The sequence below is a fragment of the Callorhinus ursinus genome, unplaced genomic scaffold, assembly GCF_003265705.2.
Source record: "Callorhinus ursinus isolate GAN/ISIS: 27379988/994484 unplaced genomic scaffold, GSC_fseal_2.0 scaffold11, whole genome shotgun sequence".
NCBI classification, from domain to species: domain Eukaryota; kingdom Metazoa; phylum Chordata; class Mammalia; order Carnivora; family Otariidae; genus Callorhinus; species Callorhinus ursinus.
In genome coordinates this window covers 3,745,738-3,768,856 of record NW_027397073.1, presented here as the reverse complement: position 1 = coordinate 3,768,856, position 23,119 = coordinate 3,745,738, and the positions used below count along the sequence as shown (strand labels likewise).

General features: G+C 47.8%; 1 protein-coding gene and 1 long non-coding RNA gene across 8 annotated transcripts in view; one reads left to right on the top strand and one right to left on the bottom strand.

Annotated features, from left to right (window-relative positions):
• CYB5A (cytochrome b5 type A) overlaps positions 1–23,119 on the bottom strand; it is a 105,137-nt gene that overhangs the window by 37,190 nt on the left and 44,828 nt on the right. The window lies entirely within an intron of this gene.
• Positions 4,897–13,424, top strand: LOC141373706 (uncharacterized). Of its 3 annotated transcripts, XR_012379961.1 has the most exons (5): positions 4,897–4,928; positions 5,654–5,691; positions 12,060–12,265; positions 12,498–12,830; positions 13,106–13,424. It is a non-coding gene; the product is annotated as an uncharacterized lncRNA (long non-coding RNA). The 3 variants fall into 3 exon arrangements; XR_012379962.1 differs by lacking the exons at positions 4,897–4,928; positions 5,654–5,691 and having other exon boundaries at positions 11,960–12,265; positions 12,557–12,830; XR_012379960.1 differs by lacking the exons at positions 4,897–4,928; positions 5,654–5,691 and having other exon boundaries at positions 11,960–12,265.

The window sequence follows — 23,119 nt, the reverse complement described above, 5'->3', positions numbered from 1 at the left end:
CCCATTGGCGAGGGGCTGAGCCGGCCCCCGAGCTCAGGCAGTATGGATCCAAGAGCAGACTTGGTGCCAGTCCAGGTGAGGACAGAACCGGATGCCAACGCCTAACTTGCTCCATCACCCAATCAGAGCCCATGTGGAGGCCCGTCCGTGGACCTCTGGCCACAACCCTATACCACTATGCTCCCTTTCTAAGCTCCATAAAAATGCAATGGAAAGAGGATGAACCAGAAGTCAGAATCAGAGGCCTTAGCAGAAGGCAGCTGTAAGACACTGGGGTTGTCCCACAGAACCACTAGGGACCCCTCCCAGCACTGCCTTCACTAACATCGTACAGCCCTGGGAACCCCGTGGACTTCCTTCCTCCCAGGGGTGATGTGGGGCAGAGCCCCCTGCAGGGGTGAATTCAGACCAGGGACTCTGGAGGCAACATGGAGCCAGGCAGGACCACCCAATGGCAAGGGCTACAGTGGTCCATCCACAGGCTGCCTGGATCAGAGGGCCTCCAGCTACCCCCACCAGACGCTCTCCTGGGGCCTGGAGGATGGAAGCAGAGCCACTCCCTCCCTCTCCTGGACCCCAGAGAGTGATTTGAGAAGTCATTCTAGGCATTCTTCCCTGGTGGCACTCCTCCCCGAAGACGGGGTCATTCACGTGGTCCTGCTGTGTGCCTCTGTGAGGGGTGAAGACTTTTTCTAGAAAGGTTACTGGGCTGGGCCCCAGTTTAGCCGGTAGAGAGATCCCTAAGTAGCCCTGAGCCTCTTTCAAAATCATAATGTAAAACAACAGAGATCAATTTTTAAAAACCCCACCTTCTTCTCCCCCTCCTGCCCTAAATGTCCTGCTGCTACACTGAATTCCTGTTTTCTTTTACATTCAAATCTTTTCATGCTAAGATTTATTAATAGTTTATCTAACTTCAACCTTGTCCCCTAAGTGGTCAAAATGTACATTACCCCAACTTCAAAGCTTCTTGGATGCTGAAAACAAATTTGAAATACTGCCTTCTAAAATAAAAGGTTTCTAAGAAACAGTGGAATGAATGTCCAAGACCTGAATTTCGGGACACACTGAATGCTTCTGTAATCTTATCCCTGTGCACAGAAACTATTTCATTGCCAGTTCAGAAGGTTGCAAATGTGACAGACACAGGGCATAAAATCAACTTGGTTGTCAGCAGAATTTAACAAGAACCAGGTCTTTTTGCTACTTCCACAAACTGTATTTAAAATACACAAACACATAGACACACACAGCAAAAGGAAACCCCCTCTTTTCTTCTGGACCTACTCTTGATCTCTTGCTCTGAACCTTTTAGCAGAGCTCTTTTCTCTTTACATAGAGCTGATGCAGTTGTTAATACTTAACTTACAAATACTTTTTGGCCACTAACCTGATTTTTAGTACCTTTTTCTTTTCTTTTTTTAAATTTTTTTATTTAAGTCATTTCTATATCCCATGTGGGGCTCGAATTCACGACCTTACAATCAGGAGTCGTCTGCTTGACCGACTAAGCCAGCCAGCTGGCCTGGTCTCCAGTATCCTAACCAGATAGTGAGAAAAAGAATTAAAAAAGTAAAAGGAGCATCTTGCTTCTTGTTAGTGGTATTGCTGAAAGTCCTAGTCAGTGAAGAAATGATAATTTTCAAAACTACTGGCCCCCAGATGCAGGGCAGCTCAGCCCTGGACAGGAAGGTGCCAGGGTGGGGCTGGGGGGCGGCAACCACGGCCTTACCCCTGGAATGGAGGATGGGATTAGAGGAAATGCTCAAAAGCTGCATTTCTACCTCAGGAAGTATATCTCACAGCCCATCTGCATTTCATCTTCCCCTGTAACCTTTTCAGAAATCCACATTCGAAGCTAGCTTTTGCTGATAACAAGGAATACGTATCAAATACGTAACTAAAACAATGCACTTTCTACACTTCTCTCACTCTGACTTTTAAAAAGATCATTCTATTTGTCTAAACCAATACATTTGGAGCTCTAATATTACGGAACAATGTGACATCGAATGGTTCCTGTCCAGCTTTCAATCCTGTTGGAAGCGGTCTGGTCTACAGGATATCTCTGCCACTGAGGTCTGAAGCCCTGGGATTAACTTTCCTTGCAACTTAATTAGCTGTGTGATCTCTGCCTTTGTTTCTTCCAGTGCAGAACGAAGCCATCATCCCCCCACCCAGCATCAGTCAGGGTCCCATCAGGAGAACAGAAACCATGCCAAGTGTCTGAGATCAAGATCAGTGCTGGTGGATTTGCTAAGCTGTTGATAGAAGAACCAAGAAGCCAGGCAGGGGTCAGGGAGGCAAGGCAGAGCATGCCAGCCAGCAGAGGGAAGGACAGATGGACCCAGGGAAGGGCGGTGGGGTTACGGGCCTAACTGGGATCATGGAAGGCCTCGTCAGCAGAGTCAGAGGCCCTGCAATACTACGTGAGGGAGAATGGAGGCCACATGCTACGCCCCTCTGCTGCCTCCTGCCCGGTGCCCCTGCTAACGGAGCTCCCCCCTGGGGCGGTGCCTCAGGAGCCAGGGAAGCAAGCGCAGCATGGGTACTCTTGTGAAACAGGGCGTGGGCAGGGCAGGGGGCAGGGGGCAGGGGGCAGGGGAGGGATGGATTCGAGTGTATAACTGCCGGGGACCAGCACCCTGATTGGCAGACTTGGAAAGACTAGAATCCAGGTTCCTAAAGCAGGTTGTGCTCCAAATGGTGAGCTCTCGGGGCGCCTGGGGGGTGCAATCGGTTAAACCCCTGACTTTTAGTTTCAGTTCAGGTCGTGATCCTTAGGTGGTGCGATAGAGCCCCGCGTTGGGCTCTGTGCTCAGTGGGGAGCCTGCTTGGGATTCTCTCCTTCTCCCTCTGCCCCTCCCGCTTGTGCTCTCTCTCTCTCAAAATAAATCAATCAATCTTGGAAAAAAATAAAGGTGAACTCTGGTGTGCATGGGTCCTTGGGACTTGGAGTGATGCTTTCGAATGAACTCTTGTGACTTATAAATAGGACTGAGTGTAAATAAACAACCAGAGGAAAGAAAGTATGATGTAGGAAAAGTCAAACAAGCAAATATTTCCATCTGGTAAGGAGTTCATCACTCCCAATGTGATGTTGTGGGCACAGTGGATCCCCGTAACACATAATGGAGACAAGTATCACTTCTTTGTGTAGTTGGAACAGGGGCCAGGAGAATCACCCATTCACCCTCACACCCACCTGAGACATCTCCAAGTTCACAGGTATATTCAGAACTACACAAAGGTACACACAGGTCACAGGTTTAAAACCCCTCTTCTGGGGCACCTGGGTGGCTCAGTCAGTTAAGCGTCTGCCTTTGGCTCAGGCTCAGGGTCCTAGGATGGAGTCCCACGTTGAGGGGGGGCTGCTCAGCGGGGAGCCTGCTTCTCCCTTTGCCTCTGCCCCCTCCCCCTGCTTGTGTTTCTCTCTCTCCACCTCCCTCTCTTTCTCTCAAATAAAATCTTAAAAAAGAAATCTCTTTTGTAACCCTGTTCATATCATTTTCAAGACCTATCAAGTATCTCAAAAGATGTCAAATTAAACCCTGGCTATTACCTGAGGCTAGAACAGTAATAGCCAAGCCTCTAAAGCCGCAAAAGATCTTTGAGGCCACCGAGGGCAACACACTATGTAATTTCAGGAGAAAGGACTCACAAATGCTGCACACAAAGGCAGACACAGGACCGCAACTCCGGATTTTATAGTTGTCACTGCTGTCCTTGGTTAAAAGAGAATCCGTCAACCATGTGCTTCCTAAACTAGCTTCTGCACAACAAAATGCTGCTCATCCCTGGCCCATTATTTCACAATTTCATAGTTTATAATTTACAAGGAATCTGGACTCAAAGAAGTTGCAGGACTTGTTGCCCAAGGTCACAGTCTGTTAAAGGCAACACGCAAATTTAAGACCCACTTCTCCCAACTCCCAACTCAGTGCTCCTCCTGTCTCAACCGGAGGCGGCCGTGAACCCCACGGGGTGCACTCTCATTCGTGGGGCAGAGATTGGGCAACGGCATGCTGCCTTCCAAAATGGTCAGGTCAGTCAGTCCTGCCACGATTGTATTAATCTGACCTGCATTGCAACACGGCTTGAAATATCAATTAAAATTGCAACAGACTGTACTGCAAATGAAAATTTTGTTTGTGGGAAAGCCAGATTTTGCACAACTCCAATGCTCATTTGGAAAGGAAGCTCGTATTTCTAACGCTACCTTTCAAGCACATTTACCTTATATTTTGTCTGCCTGTCATTCTGGGCTCTCCCCACCTCTGTCATAGCACATGCCCTCCCCTGTTGCTCCCTCTAGGCAATTGCCATCCACCCACTAGGTGCCGGCAACTCTATCTCTAGCAATGGTTCTAGCACACGGTAGGACTCAATAAATATTTGCACAATAAATGAGTGCACGAATGGGTAAAAGGCAATGACCAACCATCACATTTTCTGGAAATAGCCAATTCCTATGGCCATAAAGATGAGAAGTCTGTATGTCTCAGACAGGTGTCCCTGAAAGTCAACCCTGGGACAAGCCTACAAGCACAAATTGTTTATGGGAGAGGTGATCCCAGAGTGGGGAAGTGACATGGGGTTGGGAGGAGACACAAGGAAGGTTGTGGGAGGGATATAGTCACAGGCAACTGGGGCTGCACCCCAGCAGGGACTCCGCAGAGGGCAAAGAGTCTGTCTTAGCATTGCCTCCAGAAAGGAGAGGAAGCCAGATACTCACCCACCCACTGCTGCACCCATTGATTGAATCACTCCTGGGACATTACAGCATACCTGCCCACTAGCCGGCCAGCCTGAACGCAGGCAGAGGCTGGGAACGCTTCCGGCAGAGAGACACAGGAAGCCAATGGCTCCGATGAGAACTGCCCCAGAGAGCGAGGCTTGGGACCCCTGGCGCACCTACCTGAACTCAGGTACCATCGAGCCCTCCTGACAGGCGAAAATCCGCGGCAGCGCTGGGTTATTCTCTAGAACCTAAAGAAGCACCAAGGTGGGGTGTCGTGTATCAGGGTCCAGTAATGACAATGGTTTTGAAACACCATATGTTTATTAATGAAAACCATGCATTGCAGCTGTATATACTTCTTTATCAGAAATGCCACTTCAAAGATGAATATATTGAGAACCCAAGACACCAGAAGAGGCTCACTCTTTTTTTTATTCATTAGGGCTTTCTTTTTTCTTCTTTCTTTCTTTCTTTCTTTCTTTCTTTCTTTCTTTCTTTCTTTTTTTCTTTCTTTCTTTCTTTCTTTCTTTCTTTTCTTTTCTTTCTTTTCTTTCTTTTTCTTTCTTTCTTCCTTCCTTCCTTCCTCTTTCTCTTTTTCTTTCTTTCTCTTAGTTTCAGAGGTAGAGTTCAGCGATTCATCAGTTGCACATAACACCCAGTGCTCATTCCATCCATCATGTGCCCTCCTGAACGCCCATCACCCAGTTACTTCATCCCCCACCCCTCTCCCCTCCAGCAACCCTGTTTGTTTCCTGTGATTAAGAATCTCTTATGGTTTGTCTCCCTCTCTGGTTTCATCTTGTTTTATTTTTCTCTCCCTTCTCCTGTGGTCCTCTGTTTTGTTTCTTAAATTCCACATATGAGTGAGGTCATATGATAATTGTCTTTCTCTGATTGACTTATTTCACTTAGCATAATACCCTCTAGTTCCATCCACGTCGTGGCAAATGGTAAGATTTCATTCTCTTTGATAATTGAGTTATATTCCATTGTGTGTGTGTGTGTGTGTGTATTACATCTTCTTTATCCATTCATCTGTTAATGGACATCCGGGTTCTTTCCATAGTGTGGCTATTGTGGGACATTGCTGCTATAAACACTGGGGGGGCATGTGCCCCTTCGAATCACCATGTTTGTATCCTTTGGATAAATACCCAGTAGTGCAATTGCTGGATCACAGAGTAGCTCTATTTTTAACTGTTTGAGGAACCTCCATAGGGTTTTCCAGAGTGGCTGCACCAGCTTGCATTCCCACCAGCAGTGCAGGAGGGTGCCCCTCTCTCCTCATAAGAGGCTCACTCTTAAAAAAACAAAGGAAGCTATTCACCAACTACTTGCTAAACTAATACCTGTTAGATCACCAATTGTCAGCTCACCTACAAAGGAAGAATGAGTTGTTTGCACCTTCTGGCACTTTAGGGGATCCCTCAGAAGAAGAGAAGGCCTGGCCTGTGCTTGGGCGAGAAAGAAGAGAGCCAGGAGGAAGGGTGGAGAGCAATGAGCATCGTGAGCAGCAGTGTCCTGGTTCCGAGCGGTGGCTCCTAGAAACACGCAGCAGCTGCAGTGAACACGCTGCAGCACCCCCGCCCCCCGGCCCACACTGCCTGGGGCTCTCAGGACACACGGCAGCCATGGTGGCCCCACCCCAGTCCCTTTCACAAACATCACAATACCCAGCGAGGGTACCATCTATATTCTAATTCTGCCAACTGGCCCACCGATACTCCGTACAGCATTTTCTCCTCCAGCTCAGCACTTCGCCCTGCATCTGGCACTGCATCCCTTTGTCACGTCTGTAGTCATGCTCATTCTGGAATATTCCTATGGCTTGTCATTATCTCTTAGGACCTTATATTTCTTTTTTTTTTTTTAAAGATTTTTTTTTTTTATTTGAGACAGAGAGAATGAGAGAGAGAGAGAGAGAGCACATGAGGGGGGGAGGGTCAGAGGAAGAAGCAGACTCCCCGCTGAGCAGGGAGCCCGATGCAGGACTCGATCCAGGGACTCCAGGATCATGACCTGAGCCGAAGGCAGTCGCTTAACCAACTGAGCCACCCAGGCGCCCAGGACCTTATATTTCTGAAGAATAGTCTCCTCTCCCTTCCAGTGGCACTGTCCTCATTTAGGGTTGGATGCCTTCCTGGCCAGTGAAGCACGTACACGATGCCATGTCCCAATCAGGGCATCCTGCCTGGAGGCGTGCACTCCATTGGCCCCTCACTAGTACTGCAAATGAGCACCCCATCAGGCATCACCAGTTTCTCCACTGAGGAGTTACTATGTATGGCTTCCCTTGTGACGACTAATCAGTCTAAGAGGAGACACACGACGGCCAGCACATACGTTGACCCTCACAAAATATCCCACTTAGACTCGGCATCCGTGGTGGTTCTGGCCAGAACCGGTGTTCACGGTGAGGACTGCAGATCGTCCACCTCTGGCACTCCCTCCCTGTGTCACAGTCACCCCCTGGCAGAGGCGTTTTTATAATGCTGGTTCAGATAAAAACCAAGCCTTGGGAAGGACACCTTCATGATAGAAAGGCACTAAGTTGTTCAGTCATCCAAGACATTGCTGAGCACTGTGTCCCACGAAAGGCCTCCTTGCTCTCCCATTTATTTACCCTTTAATTATCATTATGGACTCACTGACTCCTGTTTTTTCCAATGGTTTGTAAGTCATTACTCTACTTACTTGTGTTCCTGCTCAGGTCCGGCTAGCTTTGGCCAATGGGAGCCCTGCCGAGATGGCCCCTGCGTCCTTCCGACAAGCCCCATCTTTTTTTTAAAGTCACTCTGTATTTTGTGGCATAAGGCACTCCATACTCACGGACCCACATGTCCTGGCCCTGACATCAGCCATTTCCCCAAGGAGACCTGGCTCCTTTCTGTGGGGGCAGTACTTGACAAAGGTCTGGACAAAGTATGCTAACTTCTGTCACAGAGGTGTCCTTTCCAAGAGCCGGTTGTTATCTGAACCAGCATGATGAAACAAGAGTCTCCCCATGTTCACTCTCTGGAACAAAGAGTGCTAGAGTTCAGGCTAAGAGAAGGAAAACAACACAGGAACTCTGACAGAGGACTGGGCTCACACATGCAAAATGGTACTGCTGTGTGCTGCCTCACCAAAGAAGCCACCTGCTTGGGCGGGACAGGGGTCCCATGATCTGCTCTCTGCCACTGGTCACCTGGATGTTCATCTTCTTTGTGGTTTTGGACAGAAAGCTGCCAGGTTGTTTTAACTAGAAAATGGAGCAGTGACCTTGCTGGGACGCTCATGGAAACCATGGGGCCACGACCTGAATTCGTCTTTTGTCATCATGGTGACGAAATGAATTCAATGACAGGACGCCTGGGTGGCTCAGCTGGTTAAGCGGCCGACTCCTGATTTCAGTTCAGGTTGTGATCACAGGGTCCTGGGATCAAGCCCCGCGTCGGGCTCCAGGCTCCGTGGACAGTCTGCTTGAGGAGTCTCTCCTTCTTCCTCTGCCCCACCCCCTCGGGCCCCCTCTCTCCCTCAAATAAATAAATACACCTTTAAAAAATAAATAAATAATAAATGAATTCAATGGTGCCCTATTTGCGAATCTGGAACAGCACTGGCACCAAAGAGCTCACAACCCATTTACTTTTTCTTCTTTAAACATCGTATTGTGAAAAATTTACAACATGCACAAACAGGAAGAGCCCCATGTGGCCTCACCCACTATTCTTTTTTCATCGCCCTACCCCATGCTCCCCCCTACTTTTTGGCAAGAAAATACTAAAGCAAATTGTAAACAAACTTGAATACAAGTCTCTCACAGTTGAGGACAATACCATTATCATCTGCAGCAAAACTTAAAGGAATAACCTGATTCACCAGTATCATCTAGTAGTACCCAGTCCATTCTCTCCAATTATCTCCAAAATGTCTCTTTACACTTTGTTTAAATTCGGATCTAAACAAACAAGGCCGACACACTTTACCTGATGGATCTAGCTCTTAAGAGAAGTTTAACCCATGCGACCTCCTCCCCTTTTAATGCCACTTACTGGTTGAAGACACTGAGTTCTGATAGAATTTCCCACGTCCTGGATGTGGCTGAGTGTCAAGTCAGCCCTTAATATATGAGGAGAAATGATCCAGGGACCCAGGGAGAGGCAGACATGGTAGATGATGAGGTGATAAGAGAGAAAGGGCACATGCCCGGGTGCCACTGAGAGGGTGACAACAGTTCGAAGAGACAGAAAGAGACAAGGCAGACTGCATTGCTTGCTAAGGGAACCCCTCTAGGAATTATGACACAGGTCAGCCAGAAGCTGCCTGCACCCACAAGCTGGGGCATAGGGATCACAGGAAAAGCAGTCCTCTCTTGCAGAGTTGCGGAAGGAGGTGGCCAAATCTCCCCAAGGCTTCTACGTGTGCCGCCATTCGTGTCCGACGAACTATCACCAGAGGCACCCCGTGAGCATCGTACAAATACCGAAAACATGTCAGTTCATCTTACAGCCTTCCCGACAAAACACTCCTCAAAATCGCTTGTCTATGTTTATTTTTACTTAGTTGACACCATTACCTTGATCTTCTTTTGTTTGTTTAAATATCCGGGTGTGTTAGGAGGCCAAGATCCAGGGGGTACAGAGAGATGCATGACTCGTTGTCATGCAGGAAAATGCTGGCCACTCAGATCCTCCCTGACCCGCTGTCTCGAATGGGACACATCCCTCCTTCTTCCTGGATTCGTTTCCTGGGGCTGCCATAACAAGAGAGCACAAACCAGGTGGTTTCAGACAACAGAAATGTATTCTCTCATAGTGCTGGAGGCCAGAAGTGCAAAATACAGGTGTGGACAGGGCTGTGCTCCCTCCGAAACCTGCGGGAGTGGGGAGCCTTCCTGCCTCTTCCAGCCTCTGGTAGCTGTGGGCAGTCCCTGCCGTTCCTTGGCTCCTAGCTGGATTACTCATCTCTCGCCCTTCAGCATGGCTGTCTCCATGTGTATCCCTGTCCTCACACAGCCATCTGTTCATGAGGACTGACCGAATCAGGGGTCCACCCCTTTCCACTTGACCTCATCCTAACTAACTACATCAGCCCTATTTCTGAACAATCCCATCCTCAGCGACCAGGGATTTGGACTTCTTCTTCTTCTTTTTTTTTAAGATTTTATTTATTTATTTGAGGGACAGAATGAGAGAGAGAGAGCACGAGAGGGAAGAGGGTCAGAGGGAGAAGCAGACTCCCCGCTGAGCAGGGAGCCCGATGCGGGACTCGATCCCGGGACTCCAGGATCATGACCTGAGCCGAAGGCAGTCGCTTAACCAACTGAGCCACCCAGGCGCCCGGGATTTGGACTTCTATGTGTCTTTTGGGGGAGATGTAACTCAATCCTTGACATTCTTCTTCCACATATGAGTTCAGTATAACTTAAGCATACATATATGTAGCTCCAAATAAAGTACAAGACTACCAACCTCCCCTCAACTTAAAGATATTTTATTTATTTTAGAGAGAGAGAGAGAGAGAGCATGGTAGGGGTGCAGAAGGAGAGCGAGAGAGAGGATTCCACTCTGGAGCGTGGAGCCCGACACGAGACTCGATCTCACAACCCTGAGATCATGACCTGAACCGAAATTAAGAATTGAACACTCAACTGACTGAGCCACCCAGGTTCCCCAACCTCCCCTCAACTTAAAATAATCTGTCTGCCTTATCCAAACTGACAGAGGAAATTCTACAGGCCACCAATATCTTGAGGCTGTATGTGATGCCACTAACCTAGAAAACAGCACATCAACCTTCAGTTGTGTGTCCAGAATAAATGCAGGCCCTCCTATGAGCCAGGCTGGAGCATAAAATGCTGGTATCAGAGGGGAAAACGAGTACAAGAAGCAGGGCCAAGACCCCAGACCAGAGCTGTGAGACTCAGAGACTCACGGGCCCACTGGCTCCAGCACGCACTGCTGAGCAGCCTTCGTGCGGTACTGAGCATGGTGGGTGGCCGGGTTTCAGCCTCCTCCGTAGGTGAGGGAGCTCAGCTGCTACGGGGGCAGAGGGGGCGAGGTTCGACGATGGGGCATTGCTCACGAAGCAGTAGGTATTGCCACCTGCCCCCAAATTCTGTAGGTTTTTAAAAAGTGAGGGGTCAACATCTGAAACATGAGAAAAGATGGCATCGTTCTTCAGAAGAAAGTAACTCACATCCGTATGTACGAGACATGGCATTACAGGTTCTCGACCTATCAGAGCCCCTACCAACCCACTTAAAACTGATATTTGGGAAGGCTATCTTCATCTGACGACTCCTAGATGATATAACTCATAAATACTTTCAGGAAGAATAATCATGATGACCAAAGTCTAATAGAAAGAAAAATAAAACAAAAGCAACTCATAATTAATATTTATTTCAATTTGTAAATGCTTGGTGGGTACAGTTATGAGAGGAGACAAAAAGGTCTCCGCACATTCCCGAACTACCCCCAAAGTACCATCCGCCCTGAGAAGTACTGGGTCACGGACTGGGCCACAGAGATGCCCCGAACCCAGGGGACCTGTCCATGGGGTGCCGAAGGCTGTGGCGATAATACTCTGCCGAGCCAGAAAGCTAGCTCCTCACAGCATGTGCACTAGAAGATAACAGAACGTATTGGCCAGCTAGAAGTAAAGGAAGAAAAAACAAAGCAAACTCACTGGGGAAGTAGCGTTAGAAGAAAGAGATCATGACAGAGAACTAGGCGGACAATCGCCCCTGGAGATGGCTCTGACCCTGCTGGGTTCCAGGTTCAACGTCATCCCGGGGTACCTTACACCGTCCCACCTTTTCTTTAACTCAACTTCATGCCTGAAAGTCAACACGGTCCTAATATTGCAGTGTACAGGAAGTTTTGATGAGGTTTTTTTTTTTAAAGCTAATAGAAATTCTACCCCACTGCTGGTGGGAAATGTGATGCTACCGGGGAGGGGAGCACTAACTGTGAGGAGGTATAATTTTTAGTTGTTTGTCAGTCACAAACTCAATACAAAGCCTTAGGCAAAAATATATTAATACCGCATCATGGCAAATGCCCTTTCCTCCGTTAAAGACTGGAAAAGTGAACTCCCTCGACTCCTAGCGACCTTGACCCGCACCCACGCGTGCACAGCAGGGAAGGTGCCCCGGGAAGGGTTGCCTCTGCCCATCAGCCTCACGGCACCTTCTGGCAAAGCTCCGCTCCCAGCTATGTGCTGAATCATTGGCATGGGCACTGCCCAGCAGGTCAGGTTTTCAACCTCAAAAGAAAGCAGAGCCGGTGAACGAACAGATTTGTCAACGCAGCCGTGTGGGACTTTGTTCTAGGCTCGCCTCCACCCAGTCCAGCAGCTCTCGGATTTGGATTTGCAGCACACGTGGGGCGGCGGACTCCATCCCAGCGAGGTCTGTTTGATGTGCGTTTCCTTCCTGCCGCGCTTGCCCTCACTCGCCTGGGTTTGCGGGGTCAGCTAGGCCCAGAGGGGGCCCAAGGAGCTCCAGAGATAATGTCCCGGCCAGCACCGGGGCACCAGGTTTGTGTCACGATGCCATTTTTCCAGAATAGAAATGTCGATCTGGAACTGGTGGTGCTTTAATGTTAATATTTTCTTTCCCTCCTGGGAGTGGGATCACCAATTGCTGGCACGGTATTTTTCTGCTTTAAAAGTTAATTAATTAAACAACGGGTCCTAGGCCACAATCTCCCTGAAATTCTGCTCCAATACGAGATTTAGTCACTGTTAGGGGTTGGATTTTTCCTCCCAGATTCATACGTTGAAGTCCTAAAGCCCAGCACCTCAGAATGTGAACTTGTTTGGAAACAGGGTCATTGCAGATATAATTAGTTAAGAGGAGGTCACACTGGAGTGGGGTGGACCCTCATCCAGTAAGACTGGTGTCCAGACAGAGACACAGAAGGGGGACACCATGTGAAGATGAAGAAAGAGATGAGTGTGACACAGCAATAGCCAGGGGAGGCCAAGGACTGCCAGCAAGCCACCAGAAGCCGGGAGAGAGGCCTGAAGCACCCTCCCCCTCCCAGCCTCAGGGGGACCCAGCCTGCTGACACCTTGATCTTGGACATCCGGCTCCAGAACTGTGAGACAATAAATTCCTATTTAAACCACCCACCTCTGGTAGTTTGTGAAGGCAGCCCTGGCACATGAATACATTTATTTAAATTGATTTTTGAGTTTAAATATTGGCCATCTAACAAAGTACAACAGATTATTAGTATGTAACATATAAAATCCATAAGGAGAGGCATTTCTCATCCCAACAGTTACAGTTTTTAATTACAGAGAAGAGAAATGTATTGTCTATCAGAAACTCCCCCTATGGGCTCTCCTCATCCAAACCTGATTCTTTCTCAGGAATATCCCTGGCATTCCCAGGAGGCTCATGTGGCGTGTTTTGAGCAGAAATGATGAAGAAGAGGTCAAGCAGAAGTTGTTATAAGCAGGGGCACCTGGATGGCGCAGTCGCTGGAGAGTCCCACTCTTGGCTTGGTTTCAGCTCAGCTCCTGATCTCAGGGTCGTGAGATCGAGCCCCGCGTTGGGCTCTGAGCTCAGTGCAGAATCTGCTTTAGTTTCTCTCGCCCTCTCCCCTCCCCTACTTTCTCTCTCAAATAAATAAATAAATCTTTAAAAAAGTTATACCGTAAGAAACACCCACCTCCAACTATGACCCGGGAAAACCAATGCAACAGAATAATTCCAACTAACTATTTGTGTCCAAATCAATCAGGACAACATGAGATGCTTCTTTCCTATTCATCCTCTGTCCCTGGACTTTTCCAGGAAAGTTGACTGTAAGGTGAGTCTGCCTCGGATTCGCCCCCAAATAACCTACCTCTGAACTCTTGGTTTATAGCACAGGTTTTGTTATCGATTAGATGTTTTATCACTGTATGTTTTATTATACTAGTGACTCCGGTTGGTTAGGAAATTAGTTTCCAGTTTGCTAGTTTAGCTTGCATGATCTTAGAAAGGGTTTCCAGAAGGGTTTCTTGGCATGCTTTCTCCAAAGAGAGCTCAATTATTTCCTGAAAGTAAAAGCTGAGAGGTTTATGTCATGTGAAATTATAATAATAATTCGATGGTATCGTACGCAAAATGAGAATATAAATCTTGTTCATCACTTGTTTGGCTAAACTTAAAACCAATAAAGGCAGACAGACATAGAAGATATTAAATATATTTTCTTTCTTTTCTCCTGCCCACACAAGAGTTAAAGGCAGCTGGGGCCTCGAGGGGCAAGGCCCCAGGTCAGCCTTTAGCCTCTAAGGGGAAGCAATTACAATGAGAATACTTTTCTCACCCAAATAGCATGCCCTGCATAATGATGGGGACACATCCCCACAACACAAAGGCAAATGCCAAGAGACGCTTGGAATCTGACTCTCACTATTAAAATCTCATACAATCCTTCATTTTACACCCCTCAGAAAGAAGGTGTATGGGTTTTAATAGCTCCTTGACCTTTAGCCCTGACAGTGGAAGTGAAGACCTCACTGGCCATACCAACAATTGAGCTGTCCCTGCATTTATTTGGGCTCAGGAAGGAGCGTGTCCCCTTCTCTCTGGGGACAGGGTTTGAAAGTGACAAATCAGGGGGCAAGAGGAGGGGCAAGTTTCACTAATAAACAGAGCTCAGTTAAACCTGCACAGGTGCATGACTTATGATTTCTCTCTCCCCACATGAGCCAATGCCAGTTACCTGATGAAACACGATGACTCAGTGCTAATGAATGATGGCTCCTGGTTGAGCCTGCAGTTCATTAGCGCAACATCAGCGTTAGCCAGAAAGCTCAACGGTCTACAGAGCACACATTCTAACCCAGAAACACTGCCCGTGGCCCGCAAACTGGCACGGATCTGACTTATCCCACCACCCACAAATCCTTCTGGCTGTTCCCAAATATTTACTCGGAGTTAAAAAATATTTGTGTGCACTGTGAGGGCCCCCCGATGCATTCTCAGTATTTAGGGGAAGGCCGTTTTTCGGGGCCATGCCAATGTTGGGGGAACATCCGTGACAAGGATGGGTGCCCCCCAAAGAAAAGTGTCCGTCCCCTGACCCCCGACACTGATGGTTCCCACATGAAGGGGGCTCCTGAGTGCTAACCTGCTCCCTCTTGCTGACCTGAGCTGGGAATTGCTCTGAATTGTAACTCTTCCAGGCTGGGGCCGATGGACGTGGTGGTCAATGAAGCCAAGGGCAACCACACCTGTCTCCCGTGGGCTGGCCACACCGGGGGCTGGCCACAGGAGCAAACTCTTGTATCTCTGGTACTGCCCGGAACCCGGCAAGAGCAGCACAAAGATGGTTTCGAGCCATCAGCACCTGGGGTTTAGTGAGGGAGATTCCCCTTCCTTGGGGCATGGTTCTAAGGTCCAGCTTGTGTTCCCCACCTGTCTTTTGAGTAGCAAGTGATGAAAAACAACCTAAAACTGACTTACACAATCAAGGGGATTTATGAATTTCAACTCTCGGGTTGAACTGAAAGAAACTGCCATTCTTGTAGGTCAACACTTGTCAATTTGTCAGCAGTATTCTATGCTTCCGACGTTCTAAAAAGCCACGAGAGATCATTTTAGCTTCAGGAGAGGCATGATCCAGCAGCTTATCAAGTGTCTCCAAGGACTCAGATTTCCCCATCTTTCCAGTCTGCCTTCCATGGGGACAGGCTCCTCTCAGACCTCGTGAGTCCTCACCCCGGCAGGACCCAAGGTATCTCATGATGTCAAAAGGGCTGCAACGTGCCAAAACATACATCTGTACACCCTATCATCCAGGAGAGGAAAAATGGTCTTTTCAGAAGCACACACAAACACTGGCAAACAGCTCTTTTGCTTCCAGTTCTGACAGTGAAATACTTTTAGTATATGTGCTGCCGAAGTGAGCACTGACAGTGAAATACTTTTTCACTACAGTCAGGAGATGTTTTGTTTTGTTTTGTTTTTAGCTCAAGCTCATCAGGGCTCATCCTGGAGTTAGGAGGAGGGTCAATCCCACCCATATCACATAGCTGAGAGCAAGGGAGGCTGGTCTCCTGCCGGTCAAATCTGGGTGCTGCAACCAGACGGGAACGGACACTTGGTGGCAGAGAGGACATGCCCAGGGCAGGCTGCTAGCGCTTCGTGGAGTGTGACCAGAATAAGACTTTACATTCAGTAAGTGCCCTGAGTGTTAGCGGCCACCTCATGGGAGGAAGGCCATGGGGCTAAGGGACCTTACTCCCTGCCAGTGGGGCCATGTGGGCCTCAAGCAGGTCTTTGAGAGGACACTGGACAGTGCGCCTGTGCCCAGCTGGGGACACGGAACCCTGCCACGTACATAGTCTCCGATCCGCCTGGTGTCTTGGTGCTGCCCAGGCAACTCTCCTTCCCTTCCGCACGGCACTCCTCATTCTCTCCTCCACCACCTCCCCCTCACGGAAGATGAGAGGCGTGGATTCCCGTCTCCCTTTCTCCTCTTTCCAACTCTTCTGGAACATTCTGGCTTCCTTGGCCCTTCCAGCCCAGGGACCTGTGGCCGCCAAGCAGCTCCCTTCTCCCACACCCTCCAGCCCCTGCCCATCGCTCCAGCGGTCCCCCACGCGCTCCCCCATCACACCAGTATTCTGGACAAAGCAGTCTCTCCCAAGAGGGCCAGCCAGGACTGTCCTGCTGATGTCCTAGGGCACAACTGCAGTCTCAGTCCTAGCCCATGGGCTCAGAGCCAGCCTGGCATGGGTCCCAGCTGTCATTGTTGGTGACCTTGGCTGAGTTCTCTCTTGGCCTCTGGTGCTTCATCTTTAACACGGAGATTATAGCAGGTTCCCACCTCCTGTGTGTCGGGGGAGGATTGGGCGAGGTCCTAATGTGACACCCTCCAAAGCGTGCCTGGCCCGTGGCAGACTTGCTCTTCTCCGTCCCTCCAAGGACATTTCTGTGGCAGTCTCTCTGTTGGGCTCTGAGCCCTGCACACCCTTGGCCTCCCTGCTACCTCAGTGCTCAGCTTCCTTCCAGGCCTCCCTGTCCCCTAGATGGAGAGCTGACAGCTTTTGTCTCCAACCTGGACGACAGGACACCATCAACTCCCAGATGCCCAAGCCAGCCTCCTGGAACCGTCTCCAGCTTGCTCATGTCTCAAAGGGTTTGCACCTCCAGGGCTTTCTACAAAAACTGATGTATGGAAACTTCTCCCTCGGCTGAATGGGTGGATGGAAGGTCTCTGGTCAAGGGATTCAGGAGAGTATGGAGTCACAGGGTCATACTTGAGGTCATGACAACAGTTGCCTTCCTCCAGGTGGTATGAATAGGGGAGAGCAGACAGAGCCTTAGGGAACAACCTGTTCAGGCCTGTATCCCCAGGCCGAGACGGTTCCCAACTCAATGCATAGTTGGGGGGTAAATTTTAGGGACCCGAAGAGGGATGGTTTTTCCTTCATTCTTACACTTACTAAGGCTAGTGGTTCTTGATCTTTGGGGAATAACAGGCCCCTTAAGGACTTAAGGAAAGTTCCTAATACCTCTCTCAGAAAAACATGCATATGAACAAAATGTTTCATGTAATTTCTGGGGTTCTAATGACCTCCCGGAGCTGCTTCACGAAGCGGAGATCTGCTACCCTAAACTATAGGTGCCACTCTTTCAAGCCTAACTATTCAGCTACACCAGAAGTTACCAGAAAGATCCTTCCTTTGGGTTTCTCCTCCTGAGAGAGAGGGTGTCAGAGAGAGGCAGTTGTCTATGAGATACTGCATGAACACCAACACGAATTGTAAGTTTCCATTTACAACCTGAGCTTGAGATGGGTGAGAACAAATCAGCAGTCCAGGGCCAGCAGCATAAATTACAGGAGGAGCTCTACCGTCCGTCTCTACTGAATCTCGTCACAGGATTAGCTGTGTCTCTCCATGTCCTCTGAAATGCATGACACCCAACGCCGATGACACACTGATATGCCCCATTAAGAGCCTGCCTTCCTGAGCACCCGCATGCCCCACTCTAACTAGTGGATTGTTTAGCAGCTCTATCTGCTTCCCCTCTGCTTATTTATATGAGCTGTACCTTTAAGTGTAATTACACTGTTTAACTGAATATTAAGTAGCCTGGAAAGAAATATGGTGCCAAAGAAGAGACGGTCCTATAAAGACTGCAAAGACTAAGTTGAACGCGTTGGAAAGCTTTGGTCAAGGGGTTGTTTTAGAAAGCCTGGTTAGGAGCCGCCGACAAGACACACTAAAGACCAGGTAGAAAATTCTAAAACTCCCGGAATGCTGTGGTACAGGAATGGTGGGTGCTCTCTCGGCAAGAGCAAGGGAGGTCTAGCTGCTGAGTTCCTGATGCATTCATTCAGTGGACACACACTGAAAAGCTCTGGACAAATAAATGAACACTTGAGTAAACTTAAAGTAAGTTAAAATAAAATGATTTCCCACTTTACCCGACTTTGAGTAATCAACCATCCAAACATACAATTAAAGGGGCTTCAACTACATTCTAAAAATAGGGAGGCAGCCAACCTGAAATCCGAAACAAATCCTGTAAACATGATGGAATTAATTTTTTTTTAAAGATTTTTTATTTATTTGACAGAGAGAGAGAGGCAGACCGTGAGAGAGGGAACACAAGCAGGGGGAGTATGAGAGGGAGAAGCAGGCTTTCCGCGGAGCAGGGAGCCCGAGGCAGGGCTCGATCCCAGGACCCTGGGATCCTGACCTGAGCCGAAGGCAGACGCGTAACGACTGAGCCACCCAGGCGCCCCTGGAATTAATTTCTTATAGAGAAGGCATGTTCTTCTCCTGGCCTGACTCAGCGAACTGGCCAAGCACAGGTCTTCTGGAATCTTTGAGGAGAGTCAGCCTGGCACTGAAGAGGGGCACAGAAGACAGACTCATGCTAAGCTTTTGCTCTTGTTGAGAAGAGCTTGAGGAGAAATGAAAAGACTGTGGAATCCAGTTTGAACTTGAAAAACTCAGGGAACCAGCTAAGAAGGGGCACAATGCTCAGCACGGATGATCCTGAAAGATAACTGATAGTGAAGAGCACTGGAGACAAGAGCAAACATCTACTCCATGATCTCCCTGAAAGGATTTTCTCTGCTATACGAAAACTTCAACCAAAAACACGGAGCGCTTTAGATCGTATTCAGTGTCTCGGGGTAAATCCGTGACCGAGCTCATACCAAGAGGAAAGAGAAAAATGTTCTCTCCAATTATTGCCAAGCCTCAGTAGTACGTCTTAAATGCTGAAATGATCAGTTTTCTGAGAAGGAGCACGTCACTTGGGGCCCCCCAAACCAGTAGGTTTTAGTTAAAAGGAAGGCTTTTAGGGACTGGGCTTGCTGCCAAGTAAACTTGACTAGCCTGGAAGAGTCCACAGACTCAGGTCAGGGGCAGGCTTTGCTGAAGTCATGAGATAACTGCAGCTTGGCAGAGATAAAGGGCGCTTTCGCATAAGCTAATCAAACTCAGGTCCAAGAGCACAGAACTTCCCTGACCCTCGGATACGTAGCCCGCCTTGCCCTCCCTCATGTTTGCTGCTGATAACCTTCCACCCTCCCTTGTCCTCCATCTTTTTGGACAGGCTCCAAGATCCAGGCACCAACAGAGCTGTTCATAGGCTTTCGTCAGCCAACAGGATCCAGCAAGCTAAGAGTATCAGAGCTTTGTCAGCTAACACCTTTCTCTGCCTCGTGCTGTGCCGAGAAACTCCTGGAGTCTAAACGCGCCCATGCTCCAATACACAACACTCAGGCTTCTGACTGCAGTTCTTAACAATCACTATCTTTAAAGGCTGAGAAGTTTGCCAAGTGCCTCCAGCACTGCCTCGGACTTGGTGACATCGCCAGGGCTTTTGGGCAAGAGTGATATCAAAGTGGTGTCTTTGTACGAACCATCTGATGGTGATGGGGATTAGACGTTAGAAGTCGAGATGGGGCTGGGGGAGCAGCTGAGGGACTTCACTTCTTAGTTTATTCAGTCAACAAACACCTCCCATGTTCCAGGAACTGGAAGAGGCTCTAAGGACACACCATGGAACAAAATAATGGCACGGCCAGATCCGGGTGGGAGGCGCCAGGGAGCACACGCAGCGACAATTCAGAGAAGAGCTGAACATGTGAACTAAGGTGGTGACATGGGAGCTGGAGAAAGGAGATGGGTATTAGAGTCGATCAGTCATTCCAGCTATTTCTTACTATCGATTGCAGAAGTCTAACACTTTCACTCAAACTGTAGAACAGGACAAAATATAAAGAGCCCCTCCTCTAGCCTCACATCCCATACCTTACGGGAGGCCACTTTTAACAGGTGGCTGATTTTAGGAAGCGATGCTGAGGGGGAGCAGGATGTCACCCCCATTTCTGGTGTGACCTGGGCAGACACTTCTGAGATAACAAACCAGAGGAGAACTATTTTAGAGGATGAGTGTACTTGGAGCTTGTTGAATTTCTTAAATAACAGCCGTATTGAGATGTAATTCCCATACTATACAGCTCACCCACTTAACGCTGCACAATTCCATGGTTTTTTAGGGCATTCAGATACGTGCAACTGTCACCACAAGCAACTTTAGGACATTTTCATCACCCCAAAAAGAAACCCAGCACACATTAGCCGTGACTCCCCATTTCCCCTCAACCCTCTTCCCCAGAGCTAGCCAACCACTTTCCATCTGTATAGGTTTGCCTATTCTGAACACTTCCTACAAACGAAATCATACAATATTTGGCCTTTTGTGACTGGCTTCTTTCACCTACCATCCAAGGGTGAGCCACGTTGTAATGTATATAGCACTTTTTTGTTGTTAAATAATATTCCAATGCAACAATCAATACATCAGCACATCTTGTTAATCCAATCCATTCATTTATTGATGGATGTTTGGGTTGTTTCCACTTTTTGGTGATTATAAATCCTATGAACATTCATGCCCAAGTTTTTGAACACTTGTTTTCAGTTTCCTGAAGCATGTATCTATCAGTGGAATTGTTGGGTCCTATGTAATTCTATGTTTAACTTTTTAAGGATCCGCCATACTGTTTTCCATAGTGGCTACACCACTTTATATTCCAACCAAGAGTGCACAGGGGTTCCAATTTCTCCACCTCTTTGCCAACAATTATCATCTGACTTTTTTTTTTTTTAAAGATTTTATTTATTTATTTGAGAGAGAGAGAGAATGAGAGATAGAGAGCATGAGAGGGAAGAGGGTCAGAGGGAGAAGCAGACTCCCCGCCGAGCAGGGAGCCCGATGTGGGACTCGATCCCGGGACTCCAGGATCATGACCTGAGCCGAAGGCAGTCGCTTAACCAACTGAGCCACCCAGGCGCCCCTCATCTGACTTTTTGATTATAGCCTTCCTAGGTGTGTGTGAAGTGGTATCTTGTGGTTTTGATTTGCATTTCCCTAATAACAAATGATCATTGAACATCAATTCATGTGCTCATTGGCCATTTGTATATCTTCTTTGGAGAAGTGTATAATCAGATCTTTTGCCCATTTTTCAATTGTTTTATTGAGTTGTAAGAGTTCTTTATAGGTCCCTTATTAAATATATGATTTACAAATACTTTCTCCCATTCTGTGTGTTGTCTTTTCACTTACTTGTGCCCTTTTAAGTACAAAAGTTGTTAATTTTGGTAAAGTTCAATTTATCTATTCTTTTGTAGCTTTGGCTTCTGGTATCACTAAGAAACCACTGCTTTATCCAAAATCATAAAGACTTAGGCCTATGTTTTCTTCCAAGATAATTATGGATCTTTTACTGTGTTCTTGAACTGGTGAACTAAGCAATGAATGTGAAGGTAATGCTACTCCTCTTCGTTACGATATTTTTTTCCATCTGACCATTCTCAACTGATTTCTTCCTAAAGAGCTATTGACACAACAAGCATAGGGTGGCTCAGTCGTTAAGCGTCTGCCTTCGGCTCGGGTCATGATCCCAGGGTCCTGGGTTCGAGCCCCATATCGGGCTCCCTGCTCGGCAGGAGGCCTGCTTCTCCCTCTCTCACTCTCCGAGCTTGTGTTCCCTCTCTCGCTGTGTCTCTCTCTGTCAAATAAATAAAATCTTAAAAAAAAAAAAGCATAATCATGAAACTGAAATTCAGTTCAGAAAAATATTAGAATAATGAAACAAGAGTTTTCAAACTTGAGTTTTCACCCCAGGATACATGTCACTTAAAATTAAAGAATTTTGAATTCTTTCTACTAGAACTTCTAGTTGTTCAGTTACTTCCAGAATTCTCCATGGCTCCAAGACTACTAAAATAAATCAAACTTCCTGATCTAAAAGTGACAACATACCATTTTAATGGTTCCTTATATTACGTGGACTGAAGGCGAAATGCTCGCAATTGCATATTTTGCATTGTTTTTCTGAGGGACCTAAGCTGTTGACACAAGCAAATTTGTTTCACTTGCTTCCTTAAGGGAGGATGATGATGGATTACACAACTGCCCCACATGCCTCACACCAGGATATAGGAGTGTTTCTAGCAAACTTCAGCCTGGTCCTAGAGAGACTACAAATGCCCTCAGATGCAGAGACCACCTGTGGGATCAGAAAGACCAGCTGCCCACTCATCCTCCTTAAAGCAACTCCCCTTGATGTGTCGGAAATGCTACTTTGAAACCTCATGTAGACTTTGGTTCATCCTGAAGTTCATGACTCATTGGCTTCTTTGCATCACCAGCCTCAGTAGAAAAAATAGACTGTGAGCAGGAAGATACCAGACTGAGACAAGAGTAGAGAAAAACAAGCCCTGCCTCTTTCTCCATTTTTAGGATTTTCCCTAACAAATGCGTTGTTCCTACCTACAACTTGGGATTTGTGTTCTCGAAGGAAATTTCACATTTGACAACCAAAACACAAGTGGATTTAGGTTTCAGAATTTATGCAACGATTTCGTCTCTCAAATTCTCAAACATTTGTTGACTGACTGCAGGATGAGCCTCCTGAGAGAACCCTTCCCTCCTCATCCATCATGATGGAAACACCTAGGATCCTTTCCTATTGTTTCTGAGACTGACGTCCAGGTTTTCTGCACGAAACATCTTCCTCCCCTGTTGTTGCCCCTTCCCCAGTCTGTCCCCGCTTCTGAGTGGCTGAACACAGCGGATGTGTAAGCCTAGCCCTGTGCCTGCCATCACGCCTTCACCCCTCCCAGCAGGACCACAAGGCTCGCCGAGAACACAGACCATCTCATTCCCCAGCACCTTACATGCAAGCCTGTGTTGCAAATGCTGATGGCACAGGAGTGGACCCTGATCTCTCAAGGGGGACTCTGTACTATTCTGAGTATGAGAGTTCCCCACCCTGGGGCCAAACCAAACTGCACCTCCAGATAAGGTGAACACAAATGTAGTCAGAGAGCAGCAGAAAGAAGAGTTTAGAC